Here is a 10933-nt window from a genome sequence, read left to right on the forward strand (position 1 = left end):
GAAAACTCCAAATCCTTGGATCTTCCATTGGAATTAACTTAGGGAACAATTAGGCCTCATTTCATCCTCCAAGAGTGGGGACCTCTATTAGGGAATCAGAGCTCCATGCAGCAGACCTGGCTAGTGACCCACCCAAAGGCCTTCACCAGGACAGTGTGCCTGTCTCAGCTCCCTGAGTGTTCGGTACTCCTGCCGTCTCCTTCACAGGGTTTCCTCTCTCCACCCCGCAGGAGCCATGCCCCTGAGAGGCAATGCCCCTCCCACAGGGCAGTCCAAAGACAGAGGATACAAGAGCCCTCACTGAGCAGGGATGCTCCCCCAGATGTTAAAGAGAACCACACAGCTGCCCTCGTGCTGTTAGCTTTTCATGCGTCACGGCGAATGTGTTTACTATTCCACTTGGCGGTGACTTTAAAGATCGGAGCGCCCTAACGTTTAATGTTTGCTGAATATTCCCTAGGGCAGGAACTTCCCAGTTTTTTGACGACCACCCAAAATAAATAAGTATACTATTCATGGTAATCTAGTACATACATGCACGCGTGTGGGGGGGTGTGTATTCATCGGAGACATACATTCACGACACAGTATTTACCTTTACTACTACTGTTTTCCATTGTATTTTTAAAATGTTGGTCACAACTCACTAACCTGGCTTTACTAAACCCCTGGTGTGTGTGATACACAGTTTGAGAGTCACTGCCCTGCAACTCCTAGCAAAGTGCCTCATACATCAGAGGCACTTAAGAATATTTGATGAGTGATTTAGTGATTGGCTGGTTATGAGAATGTCCAAGTCACACTCTGGAAGGGCCTGGATCTTTGGCTCTGGGTCACTGGACTTAGTGGCAAGTTATATGATTTACCTCCACAGATGGTGAGGTCTCTCAAAGGGGCCCAGGGAGGAGGGGGAATCGATCCAAAGGTACCACACTGATGGTGTGTTTATCCAAGTCCTTGGGCTCCTAAACACATCCTGTAATTTTAGAAATATTTAAATGATAGACAACTTTAAGAGGACAAGCAATGACCGGAGATTAGCTCAAAGGGTGACCTCCAGAAAACAACTGCCAAGAAAGGCTTAAAATGAAAAAAATGGGAACCATGAATGAAAGCAGAAAAATCAAAAATAATAATAAGAAAAATGAAAAACAGCAAGGTACTTTGGAGAGCATTTGGTATTATCTTACTGTAAGATTTTGGACTGCCCAAGCCTCAATCTGCAAAGCACTCTTTCTCTCTGTGGGTTTCTGTAGAAGATATACAGGGAATCTCAGGCTCCTACCAAATATAAAGCAATAAGGTGGTGTGCTATTCTAGGTATTGGTTTTCCAAAGATTCTAAAGGAAAAAATATTCCCCACAGAGGAGGGCAGCAGGGAGCGCCGTGTGCTGGGCCCCGCCGGCGTGCCTGTGGATGCCGTGGGGCACAGCAGCCCCGGCCTTTGGTCCTGCTCACCCTGGCTGACCACCCCACTGGCATCCACACTGCATCAGTGTCCAGTGCCCTGGCCCGGGGACAAACCTAACCCCTGAGCATCTCTGGCTCTGCCCTTCCTTCATCCCAGTCCCCACAAAGACTCAATTTGACTTTGACCTATTTGTAGCTACGACTTACTGCAAAGGGTCCGTGAACTTGACTGGGGGAAAAAAAATAGAATATCTTTATTTTCACTACTCGCTAACAGATATTTATAACACTCCCGTCAACTGTGAACTTAGGCATAATCTCGGTATAATGCATCAGCAGTTCCTGTGACTTGGCCGGCAACAGCAATCACACATGTTTCCTTATCACACCAAACTTGCTGCAAGTATCTCAAACACCACTTATACTCATTGCTACTCTGAAACTATGGTAGCTGTTCGATTTAGTGGTTCTTATTTAAAATATTGATAAAGAAGCACATGTATTGCTACATCACAAGTTTGGCTTTTAATACATTGTAACTTTATTTCAATAGAATGGGTTCCCTCTGTAAGTCTATATATTTTAATTTATTCATTTAAAAACATTAGTCTGAGATAAGGGTCCATAGGCTGCACCAGACCGCCAGATGTGGACACCAAACTAGCCCATGGCACAGGAAAGAGCCTCTGATGAATGCCTCTGCATGCCAGGCAGTCTGCAACACTTATTTCTTCTCATTTTCAATCACCTTATTTTTTAATTTTTAAAAATACTTATTTACCTATAGTCTCAAATGACAAAAATAACTGAAGCCTATTATAACAAGTAAAACAATGCAAGAAAAGATTATACAAAGGCAGGTACTATAATCACCTCCCAAAGAAACCCACCACACCCTTCTTTTTGCTTCTGTAAACACACGAGAGGGCTGATTTATTGCTTGCCTTTACCAAAATAGATTCATTCTACACACATTATTCTGTAATTTATACTTGCCACTTGGCAACTCACACTGTAACACAGATATTCCTACAAGTCTGTGACTGTATATTTTTCTAGTTTCTTTATGCACATTTATATAAAATTCATGTGAATGAAATCATACCATGCACACTCTGGTTCTTAATACAGCCTTTTACTTTTTGTCTGCCTTCTCACGTCCCTAATTTGTATTAATTATCCATTACTATGTAACAAAGCAAGTCAGAACTTAGCAGCTCAATCCAATAATAAACACTTATCATCTTAGAGATTCTGTTGATCAGGAATTTGGAAGCGCTTAGCTGGGTGGTTCTGGGCAGAGGGTCTCTCCTATGAGGGCAGTCAAGAGGGTGGGGCTGCCGTCATCTGAAGGCTGGACTGAGGCTGGAACCTCTGGTTCCAAGGCGGTGCCTCACGTGGCTGGCCGGCTGGTGTGGGTTGTTGGCAGGAGGCCTGTGTTCCTCACCACATGGACCTTTCTATATCGGGCTCCTTGTGTGTCCTCAAAACGTGGCAGCTGGCTTCTCCCAGAGCAAAAACTGAGAGAGCGTGGTTGGTGGAAGCTACAGTGTCTTTCATGAGCTAGTGTCAAAGGTCACACCTCTTCATTTTGTCATACCCTACTGGTTACCCAGGTCACCCCTATTCACGGTGGGTGGGTAGGGACTACACAAATGCACGAACACCAGGAGGCAAGGCTTCCTGGATGTTGGCTGCCACAACCTTCAACAACCTCAGCCTGCAAGGGCCACCTCTCCCAGATAATCCATGTTAACAACCTGGTGTGTTCCACGCTTATATGAGCGTAAGCAGGTCGACCTATACAAGAACCTACACAGACTACAATTGCCTTATGAGTTAGGCATTATTGAAATTAAAATTTTAAATACTTTTAAATAATATAAATCTCTAATGTATAAATAAATTTTAAAATAAATATTTTTCAACATTTAAAAATAAAGAAACTGAAACTCTAGTCCAAGGTCCCGTGGAGCTGCTGGAACCACTATTCACAATAGCCAAGTCGTGGAAACAACCTAAATGTCCATTGACAGATGAATGGATAAAGAAGATGTGGTACATATATACAGTGGAATATTACTCAGCCAGAAAAAGAAACGAAATTGAGCTATTTGTAATGAGGTGGATAGACCCAGAGTCTGTCATACAGAGTGAAGTAAGTCAGAAAGAGAAAGACAAATACCATATGCTATCACTTATACGTGGAATCTAAAATATGACAGAAATGAACCTGTCTATAAAACAGAAACAGACTCACAGACATAGAGAACAAACCTGTGATTGCCAAGGCAGGGGCGGGGGAGGGAGGGATGGATTGGTAGTCTGGGGTTAATAGATGCAAACTGTTACATATACAACAAGGTCTACTGTATAGCACAGGGGACTATATCCAAACCATAATGGAAAAGGATATTAAAAAGAATATATTTATGTGTATAACTGAGTCGCATTGCTGTACAGCAGAAATTAACACAATGTTGTAAATCAACTATACTTCAATTTCTTAAAAAAAGTGGAGCTTCTGGAATTCAGAGCCAGGGCCACCAGACTCCAAAGCCTACACTCTTCCCACGACACTAAGCAATGGACGTCACACCATCTCACCAGCCTCCCTCTTGGTGACACACCCCTGAGTCTCCTTACAGAAGATGGTCACTCATCCTGGTTCCTCGTGGAAGTGAAAACTCAAGCCTTCTCTTCCAAGCCCTGTGCTCTCTGCTCAAAGCCCCAGGCGAACACTGGATGCTACCTACTCAGCCTTGCCAGGTAACTGAATCTCTGTCTGCTCTGAGCCTCAGTCCATCCCATTATTTCTTTTCCTAATTTTACAATGAAAAAAAAAATGTTTTATGCTTTTATTCTTGCAAGTGCAAGGAGAGGTAAAGAGTCCTCCAAAGGTACGTGTTTTCCTCTGAGAAAATGGAATGCAGGAAAGAGAGGGCAATTGAACTGGACTAGCTCTGCGTATCTTTCTTTCCATTGTCTCCCCTGCTTCTAACCCTCATCACTGTTAGCAGGTCCAAAGTGCGCCTGGGTCCTCGCATGAGCCACCGTGGGACTAGCTTTCAACATACAGCAATCAAACGCTTCCTTCCTTGCAGCAGGCACTTTGGGAACACAAAGATGAGACAGGAAAAGCGTCTGTCCTCAAGGAGCATTCAGACTGCCCTGAAAGCCGGATATACACATCACAACAGACTGTACAACACCACTGACGTGAATAAAGCACCACAGAGCAAGCACAAACAAGGACAGACACGGCAGATCAGTTGCTAGTGGGCAGCGTTTCTGCTGTGGGTGAACTAAACAGTACTTCTCCTAGGACGCTAGCAGGTGCCCTGTGAAAAGGACTCTGGTCACATCGGGTGAGAGAGTGCCGGCTTAAACCAAGGCAAACAGCATTCTCTTAACAGGCTAAAAAGCATCATGAATCTCCAGAGGAGGGGAATTATATGCAAGGTTTCTGAAACTGAGCTATTCATGAAATCTTTCTCCCCTCCTCCCCAGGAAATATCTTATACGCCGTGGAACATGGTTTGGGAGCTGCTGAAACAGGGTAATCTAAGTTTTGTCTTGACCTCAGCAATGGAAAGCATGCAACCAACAAAGGCTGCATCTTTCCTTTTTTTCCTCCTTAGGTCAGCAGTGAGATACAAGGTTTCTTTGTCTTGCCAGAATTCTTTATTTACATTAAAAAAGAAAAAATATATACATATATATAATCACCAACAAAGGTTTCACTCTCCTTTGTGCTGACAGACTTCAGACTCAGCTTTTACCTTGCTGGAGGGAGAACTTAATTACTTACAGGTTTTTCTCGAAGAGTCCTCAGTTCAACCCTACCACAGTTTACACTGCAGCCCACATTACAGAATTCCACTGGCATTTGGCTCCTTGGTGTCCCTCTTTAGAGTGGTAACGCTGTGCTTCCAACGATATACACAGAAAAGTTTAGGAAATACCAGCCGCTTGAGAAGGCATGGATCGAATGATGGGCCCCTCTACCCTGAAATTTACAGAAAGCATTTCACCCCCTGCCCACCCGAGAACGATGTCAGGAGGTAAGATTTCCCACTGGCCACGCAAACAAAGCGTGTGTGTCCTCACTCGGATATCAGTGGCCAAAAGGTTAACCCCCATAAGTGAATTCCTTTGGAAAATGGTGGCCTCCAGAAGGGGGCCCTGGGGTGTGAAAGAAACTGGAAAAGACGACACACTCTCACTCCCATAAGGAAACGTCAGGAAACTGAACATTTCTTTCCAAAATTGCTTTTAAATGGTTAGCCAACAAATTCCGGTTTGTTCATGGTCTATAAATGATCTCACCAAGTTCAGAAAAGACAGACTTCTCCGGACAACCTTCGCCCACGCACAAACAATCGGTACCTGAAGCCGGCCGCCCACTTCGGAGGCTGGCTCTGCAAGTGCGCGTGCGCATTGAAACTGACAATGGTTCCACGGGTGATGCTTTTGACGGGGATGCTTAGATGACACCCAGCTCCGCCTCCACTTGCTCCCTTCCTCCGTGCAGAGTGGCCCTCCACTCCCAACCAGAGCCCCATCGAGGCCAGACCGTGACCTCAAAGTGGATGATGACTGTCCTTCCCTTGCCCGGATGGGCCTCAAAATCAGCGTTTCTAAAGAACACCAGAAATGGAGGAGCCTCCTCCGCAGTAAAAGCACTTTTATGGATGACTAGTCGGCAATAATGCTGCAAATGACCCGTCTGCAAAATCTTCAGTGCCTGGAGATCTAAATTACTCTCATCTTTCTCCCCCCAAAATTGGGTATAATAGTATAATTTCAAGTAATGCAAGAGCAATTTCTCCCTTCATTGGATATCAAGCTCAAGATGTTACAGGAAAAAGAAATAGCTTTTACCGCTGATATGAGAAATTTAAAAGAGAGACAAGTGTGAGCAAACAAAAGCTGTCACATCAAATACTGTGGGGGAAAAAAAAATCTAGGAAAAAAAATGCCAGAAACGCTCAAGTCTAAATAAAGTCATTTATTTGTTATTTTAACCCCTTCACTGTCAGAGTTACTGGCAGAGGCTAGGTAATTCTCCACAGGTGGGACTGACTGAAGACAGCTCTCTCGTGCTCATAAAATTTGTTGTACTGTGGCATGTTTCTTTTAGTTCTCTGATCTCTTAAAGGGTTTCCAAACACAAACAGAATGGCACTGATACTCCTCTCTGGGTATCCTTTCTTCAGAGAATTCAATCTTGTCCAATTACTGCCACGTTAAGCAAAGGTTCTAGACCATGAGATCCCAAAGGGCAGCAGCCACACGCCGTTTGTGTGTTTCTGGTAGACGGTAGGTGTTTGGTAGAATGTGGTGGAAACTGTTTCTTGAATTCTGTGTCCTGGGCAGCTAACATGCAACTGAAAGATAAGATGCTTTCCGTACGGTGGGGGCGGGGGGAGGAGGCGGGACGCTCTATGAAGCCCCTCCCCCCGTACAGAAGGAAAAGTGGAGAAAACACAGACTGGACAGATCTGGGGGTTCACCCCTTGCTCCTTTCTGGTCAAGTTCATAAGGCTATTTCCTAGGTCAAGATTATGTGCTCTCATTAGAATTGAATAAGATAAGGTTGGTGAAAGAGCATTGCTAATGAAGGTCTACGGAAAGAGAGGAAAGTCTTTCCAATTCGCTGGGGACTCACTTTGTACACTAGAGCAGACCCTGGGAGGAGGAAGTCACAGCCACCATCCTCAAGAATCTACCCCCCTCACGTCCCACTCACTCCTCTGCCCAACGCAGTAAGGCTTCTGTCTCCAATAAACTGCTTTGGAAGGGGGAGGAGGCGGGACGCTCTATGAAGCCCCTCCCCCCCGTACAGAAGGAAAAGTGGAGAAAACACAGACTGGAGAGATCTGGGGGTTCACCCCTTGCTCCTTTCTGGTCAAGTTCATAAGGCTATTTCCTAGGTCAAGATTATGTGCTCTCATTAGAATTGAATAAGATAAGGTTGGTGAAAGAGCATTGCTAATGAAGGTCTACGGAAAGAGAGGAAAGTCTTTCCAATTCGCTGGGGACTCACTTTGTACACTAGAGCAGACCCTGGGAGGAGGAAGTCACAGCCACCATCCTCAAGAATCTACCCCCCTCACGTCCCACTCACTCCTCTGCCCAACGCAGTAAGGCTTCTGTCTCCAATAAACTGCTTTGGCAGTGGTTACAGAGCCTCCCAACTGGGAGAATTCCACAGACTCGGCTCCCACCACGGTCAGTCCCAACCCCTCAGCACAGCACACAGAGTCAGTCCCCCAAAGCCACCGGGTCCCCCCACCTCTGCAGCCCTGCACCCTTGAGGCCACCCCTTAACCAAACACGATCCTGGTTTCCCACTCCCTCCAGCCCTCAGCCCATGGTCACTCTACACTCCAGGGCTCACCCCTCTCCCGCGTCAGGGTGCCCACCCTCCCTGCATTTCCTCTCCTGACCACAGTGCGCCGGTACTAGTCCAGCACCTCGTGGTTTATGCATCTGACTGTCCTGCTAGTGATATAAGCACCTTGCAGCAGGAACCCAGCTGCTTTGCCTTGGAAGCCCCAGGGCCTAGTACTGGGCGAGAGGCAGGACAGATCCTCAAAATGAGGCTGAGGGAGTGATGCTTAATCTATCTGCTTAAACGAGGTGCTATGATTTTCGGTTTATCACAAACAGGATGAGCGCACAGAGGCCACCATCCAGAATGACAGACTCCTTGGGCCCATGTGACCATTTCTCCATACTCCGCCCCCCCCACCCCCAAGCCCTCCCGTCACCCAGCGCCTTTATTTTAGGACTTTCTTGATCGTTCCTTACCTCATGCGGATTTGCCATGAGCGGAAGAGGCGGTGTCTCTGTGGTCCTGGGTGCCTTGGGGTGGCCACCTGCTTCTCCGACATGCTGCATCTTCGGCCCCTCAGCATCGGGAAGGAGCCGCTCCGAGGGACCCCTCCTGTGTGCGGAGGGACGCTGGGGAAGCCGGGGAAGGGCGGCCACGTGTTCGTGGCGCAGACATTCTGATGTGGGTTTGTGCGTGGGAGGCCAAGCGATGTACACGCTCTCCGAAAGTCTAGAATTTGTGGTCTGTGTTATCTCACAACTTCATATTTGGAAGAGGTATTTTAATTTCTTATGAGTTGTGAATAATTATGTAATTCCGCCACCTTCTTAAAACTCAGACATTTCAAACTGACTCCTGCCCTCCAGGGCTGTCAGCCTTAAGGGCACTTGGCTTTTTTCCCTTAGGTTTTGAGCAAGTGTGTGCCAAACGAATTCTTTAGCCCGGTTAGAAGAGTTCAGGACGGAGAGCCATCCTACACAAAAGTGGAAAGGAAACTCCCTCTCCGCCCTCAAAATTCATCCTCAAAAATTACTGCTGAAAAACAAACATGGCGCGCACTCACCACAGAGCCCGCCTTCCGATTTGTTTCCAATCCGCTGCAGTCTTGAGTGCCGCTGAGTTCCTCCAACATTCTATTTCGCTCTTGTTTGTAAATCAGCCGTGTCTTCTTCGAAATTCCTCCGTGGGTCTTCCTGATTCTTCTGCAGTTGTTTAAGAACCTAGGGAAAGGTTCAATACGATTGCATTATCAGATGTCACTGTGACGTTCTCAGTGGTCTACTGGTGTATTTCAAATCACTGCCTCCAATCACGGCACTTCTCTAGCGAGTGCCTCCCATTCTAGATTCATTCCTGTCAATCATTAAGTCACTTGGTCATCAATAGTTCTGAGCATCTACACCATCCCAGACCCTGTTCGGAGCACCGGCAAGCCAGAGTGAGCAGGCAGACGACGTCACACATCCCAGAGGGACCATGTGAAGTTTAGACTCCAGGAGGGCCCGTAGCTGACTTCATGACACTCCCACCAGAAAGTGATCATTTCATTAGACACAAAGGGGTCTCGGTAGTTAGGAAGCGCTTCTCTTTTTTTCCAGGGCCTGATTTTTCTCATATGTGTTTCATATTCCTGGCTGGAGGGATAGCAAAAGAATCTGAATGTCACCATCTGGGAGTTATGCCATGGACTCCAGTGGGCAGGATTAGAGCTGAGTTTCTCTTCTTCCTCTAAAAGTGTATTTCTTCTGCTTCGAAATGAGCACAAACAGGTCCGATTCCCTGAGACCAACCCAGAGCCTAGAAGTCACTTACCCATCACCTCCCACCCTCCACCGGCCCAGGTTCTGGGGATCCTCCAGTGCAGAGGGGCTGTTGGAGGTGAGGGGTTTCTGCAAGGATATTTGATCATCGGTGACTTCACTTAACCATTAAATCAAACGTGCTGAAATCCACAAATGCCAGAAACGCAGTACCCGGTACTCCCCAAACAGCGTGTTGGGCTGTCCGGGTCTGGCTTGCGTAAGGAAGCCCCAGGGAGCCGTTCTGGTCTCAAAAGCGTGCAGTCGTCAGTCAATATTTCATTACGTGTTCCTGTGCTTTACTAGTGTTCCCCAAATTGATGTTTAACTTGTTCCTTTTGAAGCTATTGGTATCCTTAAGAAATGGAGGATTGTTATTTGAAAACGTTCACTTTTTACATCTCCATTATATCACCTGTACATTGAGAAGTCTCTTCCTGTCCATCCAGAAATGCTCTTATTATCACTTGACTTGGGTCTCTCTCGTGCCAGACCAGCCTGTGAGCTCCCGAAAGAAGACTCTCCCAGCACCTGGCAGGTGAGAGAGTGCGATGAACATAGAATGATTTCTTAGTTAAAATTGTATTTTTAACTCTCCCCTATTAAGTATTTAGCTAACAGCTCTTGTGTCTGTAGAGCCTGTATTTATAATATAACATTAGTTCTCCCTTACATTTCCACGGGACAAATGCAATTTGGAAACATCCGCTGATCATCAGGCAGTGATCCTGTCACACTGGGTGGATGTTCCTAAATTCCACAGCTATAACAGGCTGCCTGTCAACAGAAGTGTATTTCAAGCGGAAGTTCAAAACACTTGCCGTTGTGAAATCTGCCCAGTAGCCCTAATTTACACCCATTCGTGGTTACTGTTATAGGGTTGGTAATATGATAAGCTGCCACTGCAAACAAAGAATCCCCGGATTCCTCTTTAATACTGAGAAGCACGCAGGCTCTTGAAGTCTGGCGTCTGGTGGGGATAAGGCATTTAGCCTCACGGAGCTGCAGTTTCCTCGGCTGTAAAATGGAGATAATAAGAGACCCCATCTCACCAGACAGAGACCAGAAACAAATGAGTCAACACAGGCAAAGCCCTCAGAACAGCATCGGGCATGGCCATTAAGGCTAGCTCTTATTAAATCCCTTTAGCCTCAAAACAAAGTAACTGAAGACACGTACAGAGAGAACTGCAGAAGAGTTTAACGTGAGGTTCTCTTTGAGGGGAAAAGTACAAACAGTTTTTTTTTTTTTTTTTTTTTTTTTTTTTTTTTTTGGGGGCACGCGGGCCTCTCACTGTTGCGGAGCACAGGCTCAGTGGCCATGGCTCACGGGCCCAGCCGCTCCGTGGCATGTGGGATCCTCCCGGACCGGGGCACAAACCCGT

General features: G+C 46.3%; 1 long non-coding RNA gene across 1 annotated transcript; it reads right to left on the reverse strand.

The window, feature by feature from the left end:
- Nucleotides 1–8246: 8246 nt before the first annotated feature.
- Nucleotides 8247–10047, reverse strand: LOC112408540 (uncharacterized). Its single transcript, XR_003004960.1, has 3 exons — nucleotides 9965–10047; nucleotides 8814–8970; nucleotides 8247–8362 (listed from the first exon to the last, which is right to left on the reverse strand). It is a non-coding gene; the product is annotated as an uncharacterized LOC112408540 (long non-coding RNA).
- Nucleotides 10048–10933: the final 886 nt, after the last annotated feature.

Source organism: Neophocaena asiaeorientalis, unplaced genomic scaffold (genome assembly GCF_003031525.2).
Source record: "Neophocaena asiaeorientalis asiaeorientalis breed wild unplaced genomic scaffold, Neophocaena_asiaeorientalis_V1.1 scaffold476, whole genome shotgun sequence".
NCBI classification, from domain to species: domain Eukaryota; kingdom Metazoa; phylum Chordata; class Mammalia; order Artiodactyla; family Phocoenidae; genus Neophocaena; species Neophocaena asiaeorientalis.